Source organism: Delphinus delphis, chromosome 15, assembly GCF_949987515.2.
Source record: "Delphinus delphis chromosome 15, mDelDel1.2, whole genome shotgun sequence".
In the NCBI taxonomy this organism is placed as follows: Eukaryota; Metazoa; Chordata; class Mammalia; order Artiodactyla; family Delphinidae; genus Delphinus; species Delphinus delphis.
This window is the reverse complement of record NC_082697.1, coordinates 81,555,284-81,581,944: the sequence shown is the minus strand read 5'-3', so window position 1 is coordinate 81,581,944 and position 26,661 is coordinate 81,555,284. Positions and strand designations below refer to the sequence as shown.

Genomic DNA, 26,661 nt, shown 5'->3' with positions numbered 1-26,661 from the left:
CTGTGGCTGGAAGCAGGGCCCGGGGGAGAGCTGGGGTTCAGCTGGGCTCTGGCCAGAAGGCTCTTTTCTCTGCGCTTCTACCTGTGGACAAGCCCTTGCTGGGGCCTCCAGGTGAGTGACACGGGCAGAGAGCAGCCAGGGGAGGGTGCCCAGGACGGGGCAGTTCACCACGTAGCCGCCCCTCACTGGCATTCCTTCTCACATCTCTCACCCTCTCTCCCCATGGTCACCAGGCTTGTGAAAGGCCCTTAGTGAAGCCATGTGACAGTTTTGCAACGTTTACATATTTTAAAAATCTGTCCCCGGAGCCACCGCTGTGAGTACCCCCAACGCCACCCCATGGCTGACCTTGATTTTGCCTTTCCCCACCCTAAGGGGGGGAGGGTCCCTCTCTCTGCTCTGTAAACAGAGCCAGAGCCTCTAAATCTTGCTTTATCAACAAGTCCAGCTCCTTGGCAAGATGTCACCCTTCCTGCCTGTGCACACTCCATGTCCCCAGTGGGCCGTGGATTATGTGGTTTCAGGCTCACACGTGATGGAGAGCCTGGGGTCCATGGCTGGGAGGGAGGAGGCTGGGTTCCCAGTGTGGGTGCGTGCCCTCGTGGCCGGGAGCACCGGGGCAGGATGCTGTCCTGGGAAGAGGGGAAGGAGGAACGAATGCTTGGGCTGCATCTGTGCAGAGAATTCACTGGGAGACCCGGAGCTCTGAGAACCAGGCGAGTGTTTAGTCTAAGGCACGGGAGGCCTCCCAATCAGGAAAAAATCGTGGTATGTTGTGGATAACAGGACAGGGGAGAGTTCTCAGAATTTACGAGAAAAGCTCAGTCTAGACTGTTTCCTGGGTTCTGTTGTGCTGCCTTCTCCCCCTTCCTTCCTCTCCTCCAAACCCTCAAGCCATGCAGCCAGCTCTGGGCACCTCAAAACTCAGATGCCGGGGATCCGGCCGGGGCTGGGTGGTCGCAGCACTTTTCCTGATGGGGGAGAGGATGGGATTTGGAGCTCCTGGGAGCTGCTCAGATGCCCGACACACAGAAGAGGCCAGGCCCCTCTGTGTTAAGTCCCAGACCTCGGAAGAAGGTGGGATTAGGAGACGGGGTCAGCGGCAGGGGCCAGGCAGAGAAAAATGATGGAATTACAACATTGCCCTTGCCGCCCTCAAGGGACCACAGGGATGAAGGAGCTCTCACCGCCCTGGGTCTTTCTTCTCTTTGTGATGTTCCCGGTGTGTGAATGCTTTCAAATAAACAACGGCGTTTCTAGCAAAAGCATCGGACTCTAAGTCAGGCGTGAACCTTCCGTATTGGTCTCCCATTTCCACTTTGCTGTCCCGCAGGTGCCTCCGAGGCTCACGGCACCTGCTGAGGGGGCGGTTAGCTTCTCTGGACCCTTGAGCACGCAATCCTCACGTGCGGGGTCTTAAAACCCGTAGTGCGGGTCAGTCACAGTTCTTTCTTAGGCTAATGGACCGCAGCTGCGGCTTTCAGGATATTCAGCGGGAAAGGCATTTCCGCCCTAGGATGCAGGCTCAGTTGCAGGTTCAAGTTATGGCCAGGAGAGGGCACTGTGTGTCCAGCTAACGGGCTCGGAGAAGTTCTCCCAGCAGCTCTTAAGAACCTGCAGGGCTTTGGCCGGGAGCCCTGGGTGAGAGGAGAGAGGAGGGCATCTCTCTTCCACTGTATTTGTTGATTCCTTTTATAATTATGGGATCATCTCACTCCGTTTTCACACCTATTCCCCAGCATTGCCACCTGGATGTCCTGAAGACGTCTCAGAATCACAAGTCCCAGTTCCAGCATGATCTTCCCCACTCCACCCTACCCCCAAAGAAAACCAAAACTACTTTCCCTCTTCACCGTCGCCTCTTCTACCTCCTGATCCTTGTCCTCTGGGTTTCTCCTCCCAACCTCCCAAGCTAAGGTTCCTGTCCCTTCCCTTTCAGCCCCGGCAGCCTAGATGTCACCAAATTATGTTCTGACTCGCGCCCTTTTCTCCCGCAGACTGCTCCTGTCTTGCTGCACCTCCATCAATTATTCACAGTCCTCACAAGTCTGTCTCCTTTCCTAACATGCTCGATGCTCTGACAACACAGGTAAGATCACGTCATTTGTCTCTTAAATGTCAAGATGAGGTGGAAACAACCCAAGTGTCCATCAAAGGGTGAACAGATAAACAAAATGTGATCTATCCAAACAATGGAACATTATTCAACTTTAGAAAGGAAGGAAATCCTTACTCATGCTGCAACGTGGATGAACCTGAGGATATTCTACTAAGGAACAGAAGAGCTTGGGTTAATCCAGAACTGGCTGTTGGACCCAGAGACTTCTTGTCTGACTTACTTCACTTAACATAATGCCCTCAAGATCCCTCTATGTTGTCAAAAATGGCAGGATGTCCTTCTTTCTCATGGCTGAATAATCCCATATACCAGAAGAAGATATATATCGCATCATCTTTATCCATTTATCCCTAGATGGACACTTAGGTTGTTTCGGTATTTTTACTATGGCAAATAATGCTGCAATGAACAGGAATGCAGATATCTCTTTAAGATCCTGATTTCATTTCCTCTGGATATCTACGCAGAAGTGGGATTGCTGGGTCATATCGTAGTTCTATTTTTAATTTTTTGAAAAACCTCCATACTGTTCTCCATAGTCGTACCAATTTATATTCCCACCAATAATGCACCAGGTTCCCTTTTCTCTACATCCTCACCAGCTTTTGTTATCTCTTGTCTTTTTGATAACAGCCATTATAACAAATGTGAGGTGATATCTCATTGTCTTTTTTTTTTTTTTTTTGGCTGCATTGGGTCTTCATTGCTGCGCGCGGGTTTTCTCTAGTTGCGGCGAGTGGGGGCTGCTCTTCGTTGTGCGCAGGCTTCTCATTGCAGTGGCTTCTCTTGTTGCGGAGCACGGGCTCTAGGCTTGCGGGCTTCAGTAGTTGTGGCACACGGGCTCAGTAATTGTGGCTCGCGAACTCTAGAGTGCAGGCTCAGTATTTGCGCCTCACGGGCTTAGCTGCTCCGCGGCATGTGGGATCTTCCCGGACCAGGGCTCGAACCCGTATCCCCTGCATTGGCAGGCGGATTCTTAACCACTGTGCCACTAGGGAAGCTCCTCATTGTCGTTTTGATTTTCACTTTCTGGATGATTGGTGATACTGAGCATCTCTTCAAGTACCTGTTGGCAATTGGTATGTCTTCCTTGGAAAAACGTCTATTCAGGTCCTCTGTCCATTATACAATAAACAGATTATTAGGTTTTTGATGATAAGTTGTATAAGTTGTATAAGTTTCTTATACATTTTGGATAGTAGCTCTTTATTAGATAGATGGTTTGCAAATATTTTCTCCCTTTCCATAGGCTGCCTTTTCATTTTGCAGATTTTTTTCCCCTGAGCAGTTCTTTATTTTGATGCAATCCTACTTATTTATCTTTGCTTTTGTTGCTTGTGCTTTTGTTGTCATCTTCAAAAAATTGTTGCCAAGACCAAAGTCATGGAGCTTTTTCCTTGTGTTTTCTTCATTAGTTTCATGGTTTCAGGTCTTATATTTAAGTCTTTAATCCATTTCAAGTTAGTTTTTGTGAGTGGTAGAAGACAGGGGTCCAGTTTCATTCTTCTGCAGGTGGTAATCCAGTTTCCCAGCACCATTTACTGAAGACACTCTCCTGTCCCTACTGAGTCTTTCTGATGAGAGGCAGCCCCGGGCAGCAGAAAGTGCACTGACTGTGGTGGCACAGGTCCGGGTTCTGAGACACTCTGTCAGTGAGAGGCCCTGAGCCCTGAGCCACGGAGAACTTTCTCCATGTTGTTTCCTCCTCCTCTGCGGGGAGCTAGGATGATAACCCACTGTGCTCCAAACTCTTAGCTGAAACAGGCCTGAATACATTTAAGGGGAGTTTCTCTTGCACATAAAAGTTCTGGATTTGATTTCCAAGTTGTTTCTTTCGATTCACTTTGTTGCGCCTGGAGTGGGGCACACGCCCTGGGAGACGAGGTCTTGCCGGGTCTGGCCCTGGTCCTCTCCCGCCACCTGCGATTCTGGCGAACCACTGAGGTGTGGGGCCTCCTGGGTCCTAGAGAGGACGCCTCGCCAGGCTGACGCCGACTTACTTCCGGTCTTTGTGTGCCGCAGTCGACTGCGGCCCGGGGGGTCAGTTCTCTGAGCTCCTATCTGCGGGGCTGCACGGTGAGGCGTGGCTCTGAGGCCCCCAGGATGAAGGCGTGGGTTACCGGGTTACGCGATGCCAGTCTCGGCCTGTGGGGCCCAAGAAGGCCTGGCGGCCAGTTGCAGGCACCACATCTCCCTACCCTCGCATTTTTGGTGTTGCCCTCCTTTTGTGCTCCCAGCCAGCCCGGGTGGACATACGGAGACTTGGGGCGGGAGCGGGAGTAGGTCCGAGGTGTGACCCCTCGTTCTGGCCTCCTTGGAGCCAGACTGGCAGCGGAGTTCAGGCCGCCCCCGCCCCCTCCCAAGTCTACAGAAACTCCTTTTGAAACGACCCTGTGGGAAATCCAGGTTGTTGAACCGCAGAACACACGCTGGATCCCTTGGCTTTGCATGTTCTTTATTCTTCCACATGCACTTAATCAGCCGAGCGCTGGCCTGGGTGTAGGGGGAATAAACATCAGAGTAGATTTTTGCATTTCCCGAGCTGGGCGCTCTAGCAAGGGAACTGACGTGTGTTGTCGATATAATGTGAGATACGACCGAGAGATGGAGAGATACCGATAAAGAGCTGCAGCGGCTGCGATCAAATCCTGAAGATTTTGCAAAGGGGGGTTGGGGCGGGGGTGGTATTCGAAGGAGAATAAGAATTGGATCTGTGGCACTGCCCTACCAGCCAAGGATATTCCGGATAGAGCTGGTGCAAAAGCCTAAAGGTGAAAGGGTGGGGAGAACTGCAGAGAGAGTAGTAAATATTACAATACCATTCTGGTAAATATTTATTCTGCACTGGGTAGTGGGGATTAGTGAATGTGTGGCCACAAATCCCTGCTCTAGAGATTTCTTGTAAAAATAGTGAAAGTGGTCCAAAGGTACAAACTTTCAGTTATAAGACATTCTGGAAATGTAACGTACAGCATGATGACTATAGTTAATACTGTGTTATATGTTTGAAAGTTGTTAAGAGAGTGGATCTTAAAAGCCTGCATCACAAGAAAAATTGTTAACTATGTGAGGTGATGGTGTTAAGTAATTGTGGTGGTCATTTCACAATATATACATATTATCAATCATGTTGTACACCTGAAACTAATACAATACAATATGTCAATTCTATCTCAGTAAAACCGGGGGAATTTTTTTAAATAAAAGGGGAAGGTAGCTTGATGGAAGGGCTGTGAGGAAAGCTTGAGGCTATAGAGTTAGGGAGACATGGGCTAATACACAAAAATTAGGGACAAGTGTGCATAAGCCTTTCCAAAATAGAGCATGTGGCCACCGGAGCTTACGGGGAAAGAAGGGGCGAGTACTGTTCTGGATTGCCTCGCACCTTGCTGAGTTCAGCTTCATTGGTGTGCTTTGCTTGCAGGCGCCGGTGCTTTAGCAGCTCAAAACAGTAAACGGAGAAAACTTGTATATGAAACAATAGGGCTTCACTTTATACTAATACGGTTCCCCTGTTTACCGAGTGTGCATGAGCTTACTCACATTCCAGAAACACGGAGTCTAGGTAAACAGACTATCTGGTCACTGTTTTCTTCTGGTCCTTTTGTAATGCCTCAAGCTACATTTTTCTTAATTTCTCAGGAGGGGATGTGATGGATAATAATTATGGTTCTATTGCAGAGACTCACAATTATCAGAAATTGGGAAAGCATGTGGGGGGAAAAATGGGGTGGCGTGGATGAGATTGAAATATACACGATACAGGTAGTCCTCAAGTTACGAGGGTTCCGTTTACAGATGTTCTGTATGTACAGTGGCCGGATGCACCCTACCTCCTTCTTGCTCCACCCTCCCCCACGCCACCCCACCCCTAGAATCCACCACCCCTGAAGACGCTGACCAGAACCCAGGAGTTAAGGCGGAAGGACACGTGTGATGAGGCATCTCAGGGCAACCATGACTCACTGCCTTTTCCTGCCCCTCACCGCTTACGATTAAGTTATGCCGTCTCACACCCTTTCACAAGGCTGCACAAGCTCCCTCTTTACGTCCCTGCAACAGGCCCCTATCTTTCATCGTTTGCCTTTTACCTTAAAAGACACACTGTCCTTAACACAACATTGTAAATCAATTATACCTCAGTTAAAAAAAAAAAAAAAGCAACACTGTCCTTTATCCTCTCACCCTCTTCATACCATTTGTGAACTTAAAAATGACAATAAGCACTGCTGATTTGACTCACAATAATCCAGAGATATAAGTGTATCAAGAATAGAGAAGGCCATAAATATTAAAGTGAAATCACATGGGTGCCACCAGCACTTCAGTATTTGAAAGCCCAGATACCTCACTCAGAATCTCCCCAGAAGTAATCTCTTTTTTCAGTAGTTCTCTAATCCTCGAAAACTAGCATGCAAACCAATATAGCATTTCTAACCCAATTTTATTGTTTTCCTTTTGTACGTCTATGCTAGGGTTTCTACTGATTTTCACTGCAGGTACACAGGGTTTTATCTACATGCTGTTTTACCTAAACTTTTGTGAGAGCATAACTGATGTCTACAGCACTACTTATTTGGGAAAATAAGCTCCAAATTCCCAAAAGCCAGTCTATAACGGGACTATTGGAATATATTGTTATATGTTAGAGATAACCATTTACATGTTAGTGTTTTAGTCTTCGGATATTTATTTATTGTTGTAAATAATTTTTCTGCATTCAATCCACATTTATTGACCTTTTGCTAATATTTTCAGAAATAACACTTTTAATCATTCTGCATGGAAATCTTTCTAAAATTTATGACACCTGCCTGTGTGTGTATGATTTAACTCATTTTTCTCTGACTTGGTCAACATTATGAGTATCCTTTACACAATGACGCCCTCAGCGTTCTTTGCCCTACACAAAACGGTCTAATGTAACTTTCTTAGCTCCACTGCACATTTCTTTTTATTATTTTTATTTATTTATTTGCTTATTTATTTATTTATGGCTGCGTTGGGTCTTCGTTGCTGCACGCAGGCCTTCTCTAGTTGCGGCGAGCGGGGACTCCTCTTCGTTGCGGTGTGCGGGCTTCTCATTGCGGTGGCTTCTCTTGTTGCGGAGCGCGGGCTCTAGGCATGCGGGCTTCAGTCGTTGTGGCGCACGGGCTCAGTAGTTGTGGTGCACGGGCTCAGTAGTTGTGGCTCGCGGGCTCTAGAGCGCAGGCTCAGTAGTTGTGGCTCACGGGCTTAGGTGCTCCGCGACATGTGGGATCTTCCCGGACCAGGGCTCGAACCCGTGTCCCCTGCTTTGGCAGGTGGATTCTTAACCACTGCGCCACCAGGGAAGTCCTGTACATTTCTTTTAAAAGAAAAAGTAAACAGAAGTCTCATATACACAGATAATTTGCGCAGACAATTAAATATGGATCCTACTCTCATGGCAGTTATTATAATAGTCTGAAGCTTTTTAAGTTATTTCTAAATGACTCGAGAAGTCTGAATTTGTTTAAAGTGGCATCCTTGGCACAATCCTTCCCATTCACCATTTTAAAGACATGGTTTAACACAAATGTTTACTTAGTTATGTTCAAAGAGGAACTCTAAGCCTGCTTAAGAATAAAAGCTCTATCCTTTGCTTGGGGCTTTGTCCTTGTTATTTCTGCAGACTGCCGTGATATTTCTTATCCCATCTATGTAGTAAACTTATTTACAGGAGTGAAGTGATTCGTACACACTTGTTTTCCAATTTCCTTTAGGCAATGGATAGGAAAACATTATTTCCTGGATCCACTCTGTCCTGTCATCACTTATCCCTCCTGGTCCCACTTGGAATGTCAAAACACCCTCTTTCTGGGAGCAGATCTGTAATCACAGTCTGTTCTCAACCACATGGTCCTGCTGCTGGGAGGGTAGGATGGGAAGTAAAACCACAGCAGGGATGAATCTCTTTCAAGGAAGTCCCCTTCTCAATGGCTCTATCTGTGGTAGAGCGTTGCCCAGTGACGAGAAACGCTACGCCACCAAAGGGTCCATCCCAGAGGACTAGACTGTGCTGAGCCTTGGTTTTGTCTGTTTTTAAGTGGAGACTTCAAACTCGCCCTCCCACCTTGCTTCCCACCTCAATGAAGAGTCGATGAGAAAGGACAGATGAAAGCACTGTGGAAACTACAGAACATTAACACATGTCACAGCCACAAGGCATCAAGCGTCTCTAGGAACCACCCATGGTACTAGATGCTTTGTAGCCGTGATAGGATCTTTTTTTTTTTCTTGAAGACTATAGAGTTTTTGTTTAACTGCATCGATCTTATATATATGTTTTCTTTGTCTCATGCTGAAAATCTCAGTTCTCAAAGAAATCAATATAATCATTCATTTACTTTATTCCATGTTACACAAAAACTATGGAACACTTCACGAATTTGCGTGTCATCCTTGCTCAGGGGCCATGCTAATCTTCTCTGTATCGTTCCAATTTAAGTATATGTGCTGCCGAAGCAAGCACAGGATCATTTTTAAAAGTCAGAACAGTTGCCAAAATGCATCAGCTGCAGAGTGGCAGAGGCTAGTCTGTTCAGGTTCAAAGCTCAGGCTCTTTTCACTAAAACCCTCCAGATATAGGCTCTTACTGTGCTCACACTTTAGAACAGGCCAAAAGCCATCTGGAAAACCCATGGGCTCTATGCATTAGGGAGAGTTTGGCTGCACAATATTCAAAAGGAAAACTGAAGTGTTTAAGACAAGAGGGTAGTATGGTCTTGTGTTCTGGAGATAGCCAGAGATGCTGGAATATTCTTTACCCCAAATTTTGTCTTCTTCATATTATCATATAGATGCACAAGTGACAACCGACATGGAAAAACAGAAGGACTTGATTGGTTTTTTTTGAAAACTGCTAAACAACAACAGCAAAAAGAAGTTTTTCTTTGTTTAAGAAATGCAAAGGAGTCCTTTTCCACTGGGGCTAAAATGTTTTCTTTCGGTTTTGAGAACTGTTCAATTTATCACCTGAATACAGGCATGTGTTTTACTCTATAGAAAAATTCTGGAGCTCTCGCTTCCTGCCCCAGAAATGCCCGGCTGCTTCTCAGTCACGCGTTGGTGTCACCTTGGGACCATCCCCACCCCCGATATGTTGGATTTCCTGCTTCCGGATCCCCTTTCTCTCCTGATTATTCCTCCTTTTGGTGAAGCATACCCTTCTAGAAGCATCCTGAGATAGAGTGCCTGTTGGAGTTCATATTTTGAGACCTTGCATATCTGAAAATGTCTTTTTGCTCTCCTTTAAAAAAACTCTTTTTTTTAGTTTGGGCATAAAATTCTAGTTTGGAAATTATTTTCCCATGGAATTTTGTCTCCTAACTTCTAATATTGTGATTGAGCCACCCAGGAACATTCTGATTCTTCGTCCTTTATATGAGAACTCGTTTTGATTTCTGGAAATCTTTAGGCTCAAAAATTTCACATCTATGGTTTGTTTCTTTCCCATTCATTTTGCTGAGTATTCAGTGGGCTGTGCATGTTCTCTATTTCTGAGGAATTATCTTAAATTCTTTACTTACAATTTCCCCCACTTCATTTTCTCTGTTCTCTCCTTGCAAAATTCCTAAAAGTCAGATGTGGGACCTCCTGGGTTGCTTCTCTCATTTTCATTTTCCAGTCATTTTCTAAAATTTCTTTGTCTTTTTTGTTCTATTTGCTGTCCTATTTCCTTAACCTTCTCTTCTGTTGAAGTTTCCATTTTTGCTCCAATAATTTCCATTTCAAAGATACTCCTTTTGTTTTCTGAGTGTTCCTTTTATAGAGCACCCTGCAATTTCCTCTCATATCTCTGAGGACGTTAACAGCAGAGGTTCTTGTTCACGATTTTCTCCTGCTCCCTCCATTGCCATGGTTTCCTGGTCTTTCTCTTGTTGTGGCTGCTGTTATTTCATGGGCTAGAGATGACCTCAGTGTTTTTTACTTCTTCACAGCAGGCTCCAAGCCCACCAGTGCTAAATTCAAATCCTCACACATCCGATTGCTTTAAATATAGCCCAAAGAAGGGTATTTTTAGCCACCTGAGCCTGCCCACTTTGAAAAACTGCACCCAGCATCAGCTTACCTTAGATAAGACAAACCCTGGGGCCATGAAAGACCCCAAATCTGCTCTTGCCCTTCAGGGGTCTCTGACCTGGAAACTCCCCACTGCACTGCTGAGTGATGCCACGGAGACACAAAAGTCCCTTCTGTGATTCCACTCTCTCCTGGGAGTTCCCTTGCCCTGTTCCTGCTCTGGGTGCCACAGCTGCCCCTGTAAGGTCTCCTGTAGCTGTCTGTAAGGTCCTTTTCATGCAGTCCCGACCCAGTAGGCCTGTTCTGTGATCCTGACACATCATGGTCCCATCTCTTCCTTGGTCAGCCCTGAAATTCTCCACCTCACCAGATGTAAAGATGGGGGCTTTGCTCACATGTCTTGGCCGTCCACTCACATGTCATCGTGGGACTCTGGAAGGTCCTGGCTGTGGGCAGGGCTTGTCCACCACGAGCTTCCCTCAACTCCCAACTGTCAGCATCTAGATCTCGTCTCTTGGTCAGTTTCTCCGGGGGAAAACCCTCTAGTCTCCCTCCTGAGGAGTCCAAGCCTGGCTGCCAGTACTCCAGATGCCCGGGGAGGAAAGGACCTGACCCTTGAACGGCAGGGGGTGAAGGACAAGGCCACTCATCCACCGTGGGTCTGGGAGCCTGCACCCCTCAGGCTACCAACTAGACCCAGCTGGATCGAGGCCACCAGGTGCAGCTGAGGTGTGGGTGCTGTACCAAAAACAAGGGGTTAAATAAATATCTACCTCCTGAATGGTGAGACCCTCCCCCCAAACCCCTGTCCCAGGCACATAGTTTTTCCTAGGACAGGAGGTGGCAAACTTCTTCTGTAAAGGGCCAGACAGCAAATACTTTAGGCTTTGCAGGCCACGTGGTCGATGTTACAACTCTTCAACTCTGCCATCCTAGCGCAAAGGCAACTGTGTAAACGAAGAAGAGTGGCTACCTTCCAAAGTCGCTTTATTTATGGGCTGAAATTTGAATTTAATATAATTTTCACATGTCATGAACAATGATTCTTTTGATTTTTTTCCCAAGCATTTAAAAACATAAAATTCTATATATAAAATAGATAACCAACAAGGACCTACTGTACAGCACAGGGAACCCTACTCAATGTTCTGTAATAACGTATATGGGAAAAGAATCTGAAAAAGAATGACTGTATGCATATGTATAACTGAATCACTTTGCTGTACACCTGAAACTAATACAACATTGCAAATCAACTATACTCCAATAAAATCTAAAAAAATAAAAATAAAAACATAAAATTCTTAGGTCGCTAGCTCTACAAAAAATGTATCAAGCTGCAGTTGGCCCAGTGGTGGAAGTTTGCCCATCCCAGTCCTAGAACATCGTGGTCGAGGGTTTATTGTCAAAGGCCTCTGAACCTCTCTTACTCCTCCCCTTAGCAATGCTCCCAGCGCTGATTTTTACCTGTAGGTATGAGGGTTACCGGTTCTCTCTCCCTCGTGCAGCCTCCAAGACGTGCCGTGGAAATGTAGACATTTATGAACTGCCTTGGAGTGGAAAAGGTGGTGACAGCGATTCCGAGAGTTCCTGCCAAGTTCTACCCCGGGTGGAACAAGTCACTGATTGTTCTCTTTCCCTGGATTTTACCCAAGGTGATACAGGAATGCAGTGAGAGGAGATGTCTGGGGAGGGTGGGGCCCCTGAGACAGAGCCCTGACTCCCAGGCCTTGAGCTTATGAGTCAGAACCTCTGTCTCCGGCAAGAAAGATTGTTTTCCGTAGGCCAGGACCTTCTTAGCTCAGCTTCCAAGTTGTCAAGGAAAGAAATCCTCAGTTGTGGGGGCAAAATGGGGGTTTGGCAGAGAGAAGAGCTGCTTCTGCCACTTCTTTTTATTTTTCAGTTAATTTTTATTGGAGTGTAGTTGATTTACAAGGCTGTGTTAGTTTCAGGTGTGCAGCAAAGTGAATCAGTTATACATACACATAAATCCACTCTTTTTTAGATTCTTTTCCCATATAGGTCATTACAGAGTATTGAGTAGGGTTCCCTGTGCTCTACAGTAGGTCCTTATTAGTTATCTATTTTATATATAGCAGTGTGTTTATGTCAGTCCCAATCTTCCGATTCTTAACGTGCATTTTGGGGGCAAATCAGGTCTACCTGCTAAGCCTCAATTTCTTTATCTCTAAAATGGGGATAATCATTCCCTACCTCATTGGGTAGTTGTGTGGATTAATAAAATAACATACCCCCTAAAGTCCCCATCACATCAAAGGGGCTCAACAAATGGCAGAGAGTATAGTTTTAATTTATCTGGACAAGGAAACTCAGAGAGGTTAAGGCACCATCCAAAAGACACACAGCTCATTAAGGGTGGAGGCAGGAATAGAGTTTGTTTTCTCGACTCTCCAGCGGATATTCTTTCTTCTACACTGCACTGCTGGAAGAGGAGGTTTTAGTTCTTTTTCTTACCACACCTGAAATTCTACAGTAGGGAAGGTGTCAGGGATGAAGGATATCAGGTCTGTTCCCCCCCTTTTCTCACAGCCCGCTTGGTTTCTGCTGCAGGGGACAGACCCACTCCTCCCATGGCCAGACACTGGGCAAAGCAGACCTCTCTGCATCACACGGCACAGGGAGTATTGATGGGCAACACCTCTTCTCCCCCTCCCCTCTCCCCCCTCCCTGCAGCCACCCCCATCTCTACCACCACCCGCTTCCTGATTCAAGCTCCCTTCCTCTGGACAGTTACAAAGATTCTTTGTAATGTGTTTACACAGGGAGGAGTGAGAGCAGGGGCCTGGCTGTACTCAAACCACAGGGGCCCCCAGCCCTGTTTACAGAAAGAGAGAAGGAGAGCCAAGACAGATGACCCCGTTGCCCGGGGGCCCGGATTGAAAACAGAACCCAAGTCCAGAGCCCAAGGCTCCTCGTTTCCTGGGGTTCATCACACAGAAGCAGCACGGAGGCGCTGCTACCCAGGAGGCCTGTTTACTCGGCTGGGTGAGAGCTGTTTGCACAGGGAGGGAGGTGGCAGTGCCGTCTGGCTGTTCTCTGGCTGAGCGGGGAGAAGCGGGCGGAGACCTTCGCAGGTCAGGCCCCGTCTGTGTTCCAGGGCCTTGGGGAAGGCAGGCCCCTGACAACAGTCTTTTGGAGACGCTCTCGTCTCTTCTTTGAGAGTGAATCTGGCGGATTTGGAAAAAATTCTCAAAACAGTGCTAATTATTTTCCCCTTTAATTCATACCCACACCAAATAAATCATCTAGGACCTTTCAAAGTGGGGAGAAATGCCATTTTCAGCACTCAAGGAATGGTGATGTTTCACACACGAGGTACAGTTGACAAAACATTGTCATTTCCACCGTTTCACGTGACCCTCAAGACAGCAAGGAGGTGGGTAGCTGCAGCCAAAGTCATCCCTGTTTTACCAATGAGGAGCTGACACTTAGAGAGTCAAGTCACTGGCATGAAACCACACACCCAACAAGAGGCAGAGGCCCAGTGACGGCAGGTTATGAGCTTTTTCTACTCCGTCCCCTGCCTCCCACTTGGCTGTAAAGTAAGGTGTGCGGAGACCTTGTTCCGATATGTTACGTCCTTCCAGTGGCTCCTGGGAGAGAGCCTTGCATCTCAGGGACCTAGCAGAAAGCAAGGGCGGTGTGAGCTGCAGGGCACTGTGCCTGGACCACGGGGTCTGTCCATGGGTACCGCCAATGTGGCATTCCCCGGGCACCAGACAGAGCCTTATGTGGACCAGCCGGGTGAGACGACACAAAACATACACACTCTTCTACCACCAGCGGAATCATGGCGGCGGGGGAACGTGCTGTAGGACCACCGAAGCTTTCCTCCAAGTTCATTTCTCCCTGTCTCCTCTTGGGCTTGTCCCCGTGCATTCGAACCTGTGCGTGTCTACCTGAAGCTGTTATCTGAGTTCCATCTCTGTCCCTCAAGTCCAGCTGCCCTGCTCCATCCAAATTGCTTTGACCTGTGAGGTCAGCTGGAACTTCTCAGCTCTGCTCCCGTCCCCACTTAGCCCAGCTCCAGCACCTGACTCAGCACCTGGCCGGCCTCACTTCCTAGTCTTTCCCGTCGCTGTCAAATCCTGTCTCCCCTCTTTTCTCACCAATCCATCCTTCAGGGACCACTTTCCTGTGACAACTAATGTGCTACCATGTCTTACAGCTTGCAAAGTCCATTTGCCTAAGTGCATATAGACAAACATTTATACCGACTCACATTTAAGAGTTAGCTTCTCCTCCCTGCTGGATCTCTATTCATCCCCTGCCTAAACTACCAATACTGGGTTGTTATATATTTTTTTAATATTTATTTATTTGTGTATTTATTTGGCTGTGCCAGGTCTTAGTTGCGGCCTGTGGGATCTAGTTCCCTGACCAGGGATCGAACCCGGGCCCTCTGCGTCGGGCGTGTGCAGTCTTAACCACTGGACCACCAGGGGAGTCCCTCTAACACTGGTTGTTTGTGAGTTGTTGTTGTTGTTTTTTGTCTTTGCCTTCAATGCACCTGAGCTCGGCCGCCATTTTTCTTTTAACCGACCTACGTTAAGATCTTCACTACCTTCCTGATAAATTGCTCCTTATACGCTTTCAAGCATCTTTCCTAATGTGACGATCTCACTTCCTTTCCTCCAAAAATTCTAAATAGCCCCCTCCTGTCTCTTTCTTCTCTCTCAACATTCAGAGCCTGTCATCGATTGTTAAAATGTGACTCCTGAAACCAGCAACTTTAAGGGTCAGGTGGCCATGAATGACAGTTCACCCCATGGCCAGCCACCCCGTGCTGCCTGGGTGTGTTTGCACATCCACACCTTGCTTCTACCCTGCCGGCTCCTTGCAGCAGTGACAGTCCTTTTCCTTTACAAACTACACAGATGTTTAGAGGAAGCTCTGGGTTAGTTCAGCTGCTCTTCAGGTTCTATCCCGACTCAGACACGCCCTGTGTTCTATTACCTATAGGTTTGGCATTATACCGAAGGCAATTTGGGGGAGGCATCGTGAGAGGTGACTCCCAGCTTGCCTGTGATTGAAACTCTGACGATCAGAGAAGTCCTAGGAACATGTCCTAAAGTTGAGTCCTAGAATTTCATAGAGGGGCATGCAAAGCCCTGTGCCAGCCCTAAATGTACCAGAGTTCTAGATAAATCCTAAACCAGGACTTCAGGCACAGGAACAAGTCAGGATTCCAGACATGGGAACTCAGATTCAAGGAGAGCTGGTCTTTGGAACAAAACAGAAATTCAGGTCATAGAACTGGTGCCCAAGAGCAACCAGAGTGACCTTGTGCTGATAGCTAAGGGTCAGCTGGGTCCCCTCACATCTTCCCCTGATATGAATGGGCCTGCAAACAAGGGGGCAGCTCACCTATGAAAGGACCACCAGTGGTCCCAGCTGGGCAGAACCAAGCAGGACTTCACTTCCTCCTCCTTCTGGGTCACCTCACTGCAGTCCAGCCACTGTTCCTTCTCATTTCTGCATTTAAAACTTAAGACTAACTCAAAAATATAGGCACCCCATGTCTATTGCAGCATTATTTACAATAGCCAAGATATAGAAACAACCTAAGTGTCCATCAATGGGTAAGTGGATAAAGAAAATGTGGTATCGGACTTCCCTGGTGGCACAGTGTTTAGGAATCCGCCTGCCAATGCAGGGGACACGGGATAGAGCCCTGGTCCAGGAAGATCTCCCATGCTGCGGAGCAACTAAGCCCGTGAGCCACAACTACTGAGCCCACGTGCCACAACTACTGAAGCCGCGCACATAGAGCCCATGCTCTGCAACAAGAGAAGCCACCGCAATGAGAAGCCCGTGCACCGCAACGAAGAGTAGCCCTCGCTTGCTGCAACTAGAGAAAGCCTGCGCGCAGCAATGAAGACCCAATGTGGCCTAAATAAATAAATAAATAGAAAAATGGTACAGATGAACCGGCTTGCGGGCAGAAATAGAGACACAGATGTAGAGAACAAATGTATGGACACCAAGGGGGGAAAGCGGCGGGTGGTGGGGGTGGGGGTGGTGTTGTGATGAATTGGGAGATTGGGATTGACATGTATACACTAATATGGATAAAATAGATAACGAATAAGAGCCTGCTGTAAAAAAAATAAATAAAATTTTTAAAAAGACATAAAATATTAATGAAGTATTTAGCGTAGTTGACATGGACATATACTAGATTGGTTGATTTGTTTTTTCTTATTTTCCCATGTCTGTTTCGTTCTCAGTAGTGTGTAAATATGTAGCCCATTTGCAGTGTTCTCTTACAATAATAAGATAGTGATTGTCATGAGGCTCCAATGAAACGTACCACCACCCTACCCCACCCCTTTGCAATCTATATATATAAGTGCATATCCCTAGAATGACTATTGGCATTGTCAGCTCAACTCTGAATTGCTTGTCTAGGTGAGGTCTCTGAGAGGCCAGTGTGTCCCCTGAAAGTGGTAGGTTACTATTTCAGTCACCAAGATTACAAGTGGTGGTTCATATAGGAAATGAGACCACCAGGAGATTGACTTCAAGCAGATAGGAGAGGAAATTACTTTCCCAGCCCTTATCCTCTGAGGTTTGAACTTTGAATTGCTTGCTAGTACTGCAAGAGAAGAAAGGTGACTTCTATCATGTAGAAGCACGCTTAGAGTATTCCTTCTTCGAACCCAAGCCACATGGAGAAGCTGTGTGGAGAACAATCAAGGCCTTCAATCAACAGCCCCAGCTGAGTTCCCAGACGACAAGCAGCACCAACTGCCCACCCCAAGAGCCAGCCATCGTGGCTATTCCAGCCGGGTTGAGCCTTCAGAAGACTGCAGCCCTAACACATGGTATAGAATTGCACTGTTGGGTCCAGTTAACCCACATAGAAATTGTAAGAGGCTATAAATACTTGTTGATTTAAAAATAATAATAATAAAATAATAAATAAATTTATTTTAAAAAGAAGTGTGTGTGCGTGTGTGTGTGTGTGTGTGTGTGTGTACTTCAATATTATTCAATCATAAAAGAAAATGAAACCTTGCCATTTGCAGTAACATGGGTGGACCTGGAGGGCATTACGCTAAGTGAAATACGTCAGACAGAGAAAGACAAAAACCATACAATCTCACTTATATGTGGAATCTAAAAAAAAAAGCCAAGCTCGTCGATACAGAGAACAGATTGGTGGCTGCCAGAGGCTGGAGGGTCAGAGTTAGTGGTGAAAAGAGTCAAAAGGTACAAACTCGGGCTTCCCTGGTGGCGCAGTGGTTAAGAGTCTGCCTGCCGATGCAGGGGACACGGGTTCGTGCCCCGGTCCGGGAAGATCCCACATGCTGCAGAGCGGCTGGGCCCGTGAGCCATGGCCGCTGAGCCTGCACGTCTGGAGCCTGCGTGTCCGGAGCCTGTGCTCCGCAACGGGAGAGGCCACAACAGTGAGAGGCCCGCGTACCGCAAAAAAAAAAAAAAAGGTACAAACTTCCAGTTATAAAATAAGTCCTGGGGATGCAATGTACAGCATGGCAACTATATTTAATAATACCATATTGCATATTTGAAAGTTGCTAAGAGGGTAGGTCTGAAAAGTTCTCATCACAAGATAAAACAATTTTGTAACTATGTGTGGTGACGGATGTTAACCTGACATTGTGGTGATTGTTTTGCAATATATACGAACATTGAATCATTATGCTGTATACCTGGAACTAATATAAGGTTATACGTCAATTATACCTCAATTTAAAAAAATTAAGTACAGAAGAAATGGTACCCCAATCCAAAACGATGACTCTTCAGGTCTGGTATTTTGTCATTAAAGGGGAACACAAGAGATATTTTTGCAATTGTGTACACTCAGCATCAAAGAACCTCAGGCTGATAGATGCATCTTGAGGATTCATCCAGTCTGCCTTTTCTCAGATACAACATTCCCAACAAGAGACTATCCACCCTCTTTTTGACCATCTTTGAAACCATCCCTTCCTAAGGCAAAGCTCTTTCTTCTTTCTTACAAAGATTTTCCTATTGAGCCAGAATTGGCCTTCCTAATAATTCCTACACAGTGGTCTTTGCTTTGTCTGCTGGAATCGCAAAAGAGAAATCTACTTCCTTTTCTGCATGTGGAAACAAGAGTCAGTCATTGTTATGGGCTGAATTATGTATCATCGTCGCCACACCAAAAGTGCATGTGTTGAAGTCCTAACCCCCAGTACCTCAGAAGGTGACTGGATTTGGAGACAGGGTCTTTGAAGAGGTAATTATATTTAAATGAGGTGGACTTCCCTGGTGGTGCAGTGGTTAAGAATCTGCCTGCCAGGGCTTCCCTGGTGGCACAGTGGTTAAGAATCCGCCTGCCACTGCAGGGGACACGAGCCCTGGTCTGGGAAGATCCCACATGCCGCGGAGCAACTAAGCCCGTGCACCACAACTACTGAGCCTGCGCTCTAGAGCCCGCAAGCTACAACTACTGAGCCCATGAGCCACAACTACTGAAGCCCGCATGCCTAGAGACCATGGTCCGCAACAAGAGAAGCCACGGCAATGAGAAGCCCTCACACCGCAATGAAGAGTAGCCCCCGCTCGCCACAACTAGAGAAAGCCCACACGCAGCAATGAAGACCCAACACAGCCAAAAATAAATTAATTAATTAAAAATAAATAAATTCAAAAAAATTTTAAAAATAAAAAAAGAATCCGCCTGCCAATGCAGGGGACACGGGTTCAAGCCCTGGTCCGGGAAGATCCCACATGCCGTGGAGCAACTAAGCCCATGCGCCACAACTACTGAGCCTGTGCTTTAGAGCTTGCGAGCCACAACTACTGAAGCCTGTCCGCCTAGAGCCCCGTGCTCCTCAACAGGAGAAGCCACTGCAGTGAGAAGCCCGTGCATCGCAACGAAGACCCAATGCAGCCAAAATAAAATAAATAAATAAATAAATTTATTTTAAAATAATGATTAAGATGGTAACTTTAAAAAAAAATTTAAATAAGGTCCCTGGGGCAGGCCCTAATCCAGTAGGACAGGTGTCCTTAAAAGAAGAGGAGATTAGGACACAAACACACAGAGGGAAGACCAGTGAGGACACAGGGAGAAGGCCATCTGCAAACCAAGGAGGGAGGCCTCAGAAGGAATCAAGCCTCCAGATGTTAAGACAATATATTGTTATGGCGGCCACTGCAGACTAATACAGGCTCCCAGCTAAGTCCCCTCTTCAGCCTAAGCAGACCCTGCTCTTCTTACTGAGCAGGGATCTTCCCTTGCTCCTTCCCCATGTGGCTACCTCTCCCCTCCGTGCACTCTGGTTAGTTCCAGTGCCCAGAGATGAAGCCCTGCAACCAGTTAGTTGCCCGACCACTTGTGGAGGAAGACATGCCTCTCACTTCATTGGACTCTGTGCTGCTGCTCACGGAGCCTAAGATTTATTTAACTTTGATTGACTCACCCTTGGCTCACCTTGAGCTTACAGTCCGTAAAGAACCCCAGGCCTTGTTCACTAACATTACTGTCAAAAAGCCACATCTTTCACTTCTGGGCCTTCTATACTTGTTTTTTCCAGACTGATGTTCCATCTTGGATGGTAGCCACAGGGATGTCTTGTAGACTTTTCCCCCTACAAGCAGAACACTTGGCCCTGTTATATTTTAACTCATCCATTCCCTGTCTGTGGATTGGGGTCGGGGGAGGAGGGACAGAAATTGCTTTTCTACCTTCAACACATTAGTTAACACCGTTAGCTTAGGATCATGCGCTAATCCAACTTTATGACACCAACATTCTTGAGTATGACACTGATAAAAGAGGAAACAGGTCATATAAAGCACATATAAGAGGATCCTGTTGAACGGGAATAGCAGTACAGAGCCCAGTGGTAGCAGTCTCTGGAGACTCCATTTAAAGTTGATATGAATTTGTTAATAGAACTTGGGTCTGGTTATTCAACCAACTAAAAATTCCATCCAACTCTGCCCTTACCTGCCTTCCATTTATATAGCAAACAGTCATCGAGGGCCACATATTTCCAGCCTGTCCCCCAGGAATAAGATCCACAAAATCACTATCTTCTCTACAAAGCAATATCTCCAGGTACGTGTCCTTTGTACTTTGCATGAGCGTCTTCATTCTAGTGTTCCAAGATTTAATGATTAAGCCTATTTTACTCCAGCCATGCCACCTATAATTTTTCAGACTTACAAGTCTTACATATAATATCCTCCTGGATTTCTACTTCTGGTCATAGAGCAGCTAAGATGATTAGAGAAACTCTCCCCATAGAGCATACCGAAAAATGATGGGTTCCATGAAAAAGACATCTTTTATTAATACTGTATGTGAAAGAGCCGGTTGGAAAGTAAGGGAATTCCCTGAGGCCAGAAAGGACAGTCCAGAGAGATAAGCACACCCGTGAGAGACTTTTCCCTGAAGTGTCTGCTCACCTCTGGTGTCCAGAGCGTGGGTTTTGACAGGCCACACATGACACGATGGGAGACAAAGCTGGGGACCTGAGGCCTCTGCCTAAAGCTAGGAACCTCAAAGGACAACACTCTGAGGGGTGAGTAAGAATAAGATCCACACCAAGGAAGAGGATGCTGGGAATGTGGCTCTTCGGGCCTTGGAAACTTTCCAACCACAAGACCACCCTCTGCAAAGTTTGTGGTCTGAAATCACACTATGTCAGTGACCCCAAAGATGTCTAGCTAAATTTGGTTTATAGTGACTCTAACTTCTTAATGTTCCTGGTACAAGACTGAATCAAACACAGATTCTCACTATAAACCCAGGGCTCAACAAGCCCCTGCAGAGAGAACGCTGAGGAACTCACAATGAAATACCTCCAGGGTCCCTAGTGCCTGGTGTCACCAACGCCTTCAGGGAGGCACCCCTTCAGTATCAACTCCACCAGCTTTCACAGCCCGGAAGTCAAACTTGGGAGCCTTCAGTTTCCAGAGTGCCCTACAGAAACTTTTATTGTTCAGGGCAGCCTGTCAGTCCATAAGCACAGCATCTCTTTGTAATGGTAAACCGTTACACGGAGTGGTACTCTCAGCTCTTACCTTTGAGTTCTTTCAGAGTGATGCCACCTGATCTCATTAGCTGAGTTCGTTTGCCAACAGGTCTAGAACCTTGGAGCTACCAGCACTATTTCATATAGACCCTCTGACTATTTGGGGGACCAGCAATCTCATTTCTTAGAATCTGTCCTTAAGAAATCATCAGAGATGCCTTTAGTGAGTATGCACAAAATTGTTTTGCTTTTTTCACAGCACCACTATGAAACTATCTTGATTATTTACTTGCGTCTTTCCCCCCATGTGGATGTAAGCTCCGTTATTTCCTCTTCTGATTCAGATTATGATAAGAATAACAATAATAATGATAATGATAGGTAACAGGTCTTGAGTGTTAACTGTGTACCAAGCATTTTGCTATGCATTTAATACATTATTTATACATTATGTCATTTAATGCTCACAAAGACTTTACGAGGTTAGTATCATTATCACCCTTGTCAATCATTATCAATAATGATCAGTTATCAATTATCATTATTTTACATATGAAGGAACTGAAGGCTTAGAGAGGTTATTAAAAAGCCCCCAAACACAACCGTGCAGTGAGTTACGGAAGTAAGACCTGTAGCAACTATGAATATTTTCTTCCCTATTTGTAGTATATAGTTATATATGTATTTATATATTTTTATGTATTCACTAATCTGTCCTTTTTCTTCTGTTTCTCCTATTATTTTATATAAAGAGTGTTACTAATTTTACATCAGAAATGGTTAACTTACAATTTAGATTTTAGGTTACAGACTATACAGGTGAGATTGGAACCGAACAAGACATTAACACCCAATGGTGAATAAGTGACTGATGGGGATTTGTGGAAAGGCACAAAAGCATTTCATGTGTATGAGGAATCATTGCAACAACTTAAGTGAAAGTATAATGTGTTTTGTTGTTGCTGCTGCCACATGGAAGTTAAATCTTGATGAACAGTGAGAATGAGTGCAGTGGACTCTTCCTGTCTGCTCTCAGCTCCCAGCTTCTGGCTCCCACTCTGTATGGAAGAAGCTAGGACCGTGCAAATTATACTTTCCAGACTCCTTTGCCAGCAGGTGATTCTGGTGTCATTTGCTTTGGGGGTAGTGGCAGCAGCAACATCTTTGATGGTGGTGATGGCAAGCTGACAGTTGATGGTGAAGCAATGGCCTGGGGATGCAGGTCCGTACGTGCCCAGGACTTGCGAGCTGGACGGACAGCCTGCAGGGAGGGTTTGAAGAATTCTTCCCCCAGGAAATTTTGGTGGGCAGAACGATCACCCCCCCCCCCCGCAAAAAAATATCTATGCCGTAATACTGAAATCTGTGAATATGTTATCTTTCATGGTGAGAAGGACTTTGCAGGACTTCCCTGGTGGTGCAGTAGTTAAGAATCCGCCTGCCAATACAGGGGACGTGGGTTCGAGCCCTGGTCCGGGAAGATCCCACAGGCCGTGAAGCAACGAAGCCCGTGCGCCACAACCACTGAGCCTGCACTCTAGGACCCGCGAGCCACAACTACTGAGTCCACATGCCACAAATACTGAAGCCCGTGCACCTAGAGCCTGTGCTCCACAATAAGAGAAGCCACCACAATGAGAAACCCGCGCACCGCAATGAAGAGTAGCCCCCGCTCGCCGCAACTAGAGGAAGCTTGCGCGCAGCAACGAAGACCCAGTGCAGCCAAATAGCACAGGGAGATCAGCGGGTGCTTTGTGACCACCTAGAGGGATGGGATGGGGAGGGTGGGAGGGAGACGCAAGAGGGAGGGGACATGGGGATATGTGTATAGTATAGCTGATTCACTTTGTTATACAGCAGAAACTAACACACCATTGTAAAGCAATTACACTCCAATAAAGATGTTGAACAAAACAAAACAATCAGCTACATCCCTCATCCTTCTCCCAGAGGCCCCACCCACCTCCAGGATGTACAATTTCCTCATGCAGTGCAAAGAAAAAGACTAAGGGATACGTGGGATCCTCCCGGACCGGGGCACGAACCTGTGTCCCCTGCATCGGCAGGCGCACTCTCAACCACTGCGCCACCAGGGAAGCCCCAAAAGACTATTTTTTTAAAGGGAAGGAATTGCAATAGTGCTTCCATATTGTTGGTGGAGGATCAGCATTCACTTCACCTGCGGATGGCTCTTTGTTTAGGAAAACGCCTGGAAGGGAATTGTATAAGAAAGGGAAGGTTCCTCGCCCTGGGGCTCTTTAGGCGAGAGGTAGCACACACGGCCACCTGCAAATCTCTCTGCGCCCAACTCAGAGGGGGTGTATTGTGTGCATGCCCAGTGCCAGTGTGCCCCTCGTTTGTTTGCTGAGTACCGAGTAAAAATTGAGAGACTTCATCTAAAAATCCCATTTCTCTTTTCTCCTTGGAAGAATTAGCCTTTCTGGAAATTCTGAGTCCACACCTGGTTTGGCAACAATAGCCTGAAGGGTGAGTGCCTCCCTCCGCCAGGGCCTGTGCTCAACAGATGGACAGCCACCCACAGTCCCACTTCAAGCTCAGGTAACAATTAAATTTATCCCAGCCACTGGCTGCCTGGCCCCTGTGGGCACTTGGGGGTGGGGTGGATGGACGTACATAAAGAGACATCGATGTTCAATAGAATAAAAGCTCCAAGAGGTTGTTAAAATCCTAGAAGGAAGAAGATGAGAGGGAAGATTTGGGTAAAGCAGAGAGCTTGGGTGCAGGGGGAGGGCTAAGCATGAGCGATCTGGGCAGGTATAAATTCCTGATGGCTGCAGTGGTTGCAAATGTTGAATATTCACCTTGAGTTTGATTCCAATCTGCATGTTATCATCTTCCTCATTGATTCAGAAACTGAGGATTAAATCTATTGTGCACAACAATCTTTTTTCTTCCCAGCATTTTATCCAGAAATATGTTTGCACAGCATATCAGAGGTAATGGAGCAGATGAGGGGGGCGACCATGCTGGAGGAAAGCCCAGCTCAGGGACAGAGCCACTGCACCCAGATGCGCTGACAAGGGCCAGATAGCAGGCTGGCTACCGGTGGTGGTCTCTCTGTGGAGCCACAGGAAGCAAGAGGGGACAGGTGGGAAGGCCAGAGGCCACACACAGTGGAACAGAGCGGGGAGGCGTGAGGGCCAGGCCCTCAGTCAGCACAGAGGTGGCTGACCTGAGAAAGGTCCTCACGTGGGGACTGCTCCTTCCCTGGCCCGGCCCCTTCCACTCCGCCCTGCCCTGCTCACAGCCTCGCTGGCACAGGTGCACAACAATCTTGTGTTATGGACCTTTCATAAGTCCAGGAACTGAAGAAGAGGCCTTTCCAAGCCAGGGGACTCAGAGTAGACAACAGCAGGCAGTGGCACTTAGGGGCAGCAGGAGGAGAAGCTGACCTTGTCACAGCTGGCCTTGTCACAGCTGACCTTGGAGCAGGCTTGAGACAACCCCTTTTTCTTTTTTTTTAAATTAATTTTTATTGGAGTATAGTTGATTTACAATGTTGTGTTAGTTTCAGGTGTACAGCAAAGTGATTCTGTTATACATATACATATATCCACTCTTTTTTAGATTCTATTCCCATATAGGTCATTACAGAGTACAGAGTAGAGTTCCCTGTGCTATGCAAGAGACAACCCCTTTTTCTACTACCAGAGAGTAACCCTTGGAAGAGGGGCCCCACAGATCCCTTAATTCTGCCCTGGGAAACCTGCAGTCAGGACAGAGAAGTGTGTTTATATGGCTCTGGATATATGCATCATTTCACTTTGTATTTTGGTGACCCATGCATTGATCTAATATCCCCACCAGACTTTAAACTTCTCAAAGACCAGTGCTATGTCACTTTTTAAAAAAATTTTTATTATTCCATATATAAGTGCTATCATACGGTATTTGTCTTTCTCTGTCTGACCGATTTCACTTAGCATAATACCCTCCAAGTCCATCCACGTTGTTGCAAATGGAAAAATTTCATTCTTTTTTATGCCTGAGTAATATTCCATTGTATACACACACCACATCTTCGTAATCCATTCATCTGTTGATGGACTCTTAGGTTGCTTCCATATCTTGGCAATTGTAAATAAGGGTAATATATATATACACTTTTTTTTAACTCAGTAAACTTGCTTGTCAGAATCTGTCTTATTTAAATAATCCAAAAGACATCTGCACAGAGATCTTCATTTAAATATTTCTTAACGTAGCGAAACTTTTGAAGTATTCAGCATGTCTAGAAATACAGGAATTATTAAATAATTAATGGTACAGCTGCTTGACAGAATACTATACAGCTATTAAAATGATACTTATCCATTCTGTGTAGCAAAATTTTCAATGTTAATGATATGATATTAAGCTTTTTTAAGTAGCATGCATTATTTCACATCAACCACATTGGGCTTTTCTTTGTGGCAAGGAACAAACTGAGACTCTTTTGTTGGCAAGGGATTTATTCTAAGGACACACGGACACACGGGGAAGTAGGGAGACAGGATACAAGAGCATCTGCAGCAAAGTCAAGTGGTGCAGAGAATAAAACTTTGGGACCTGAGAGTTATTCAGGCTGTCACCTCCTTATGCTGTGGGTTCTCAGCACTAGGTGGCTGGGCTCCCTTCTGTGAGCCCTGCCATGTGGTGCATCAGACCCTCTTGGTCTTTGTTTCTATAGCTCAGTTGAGTTTTCTCTACTGAAACCACTGCTTACCCATGACACTCACGGCTTTGTGGCTTCTGTCACCTAATGCCTTCTGCTGACTGATTTCTGCTTGGCCCCAGTTTTCTGTGTGTCTCACATTTGAACTCCCCAAGAAAGGAGATCTAGTTGCTTTAGTTCCCTACTGTCCCATTCATCAGAGCTCTCAGACCAGACCACCTCAGCATATAAGCTGTGCTTCCATCAAGTGCCCAAAACTGTTCCCATCAGCTGTGGTCCAAAAAGTGGCCACACAATATGAATGTGGCAAGTGCTTCAAGTACACCAGCCACATATCCAATACAATCATAGTTTTGAACCATGTTTAAAATAATAAAAACATATACATATGAAAACAGATAGGAAAGGGATACATTAAAACCATCATAGTTGGGTTACGATGGAGGGATTACAGCTGATTATTTTTCTCCATTTTGCAATTTTCATTTAATGATACTGTAATTGCCTTTTAGTTCTCAAATATTTTTTAAAAAGTAATCTCTTCCAAGCAATAGGAGTCATGCAACCAAGCTATTAAGTTCAGTCTCTCCCCCAAACTTGCCTTGGAATATACAGCAAAGTCACAATCATTAAAGCCTGTGGTCACCCTTGTTCAGCAGGCAGAGTATTATTTCTGCTTTATCTTGCCAGGTGAAGGCCATAATTGTTGTAGGTTGTGAAAGCACCTTGAAGGCATAAGTGTCTGTTATTATTCTGAAAACTTCTTTCAAATCGCTATAATAGCATATCTCACATGAGCAGAACATAGAACCTGTAACTAACTT

At 46.1% G+C, this 26,661-nt stretch overlaps 1 non-coding gene across 1 annotated transcript; it reads right to left on the bottom strand.

Moving 5' to 3' along the window:
• Positions 1-8,505: 8,505 nt before the first annotated feature.
• Positions 8,506-8,612, bottom strand: LOC132439060 (U6 spliceosomal RNA). Its single transcript, XR_009522292.1, has one exon. It is a non-coding gene; the product is annotated as a U6 spliceosomal RNA (small nuclear RNA).
• Between the last annotated feature and the right edge of the window lie 18,049 nt (positions 8,613-26,661).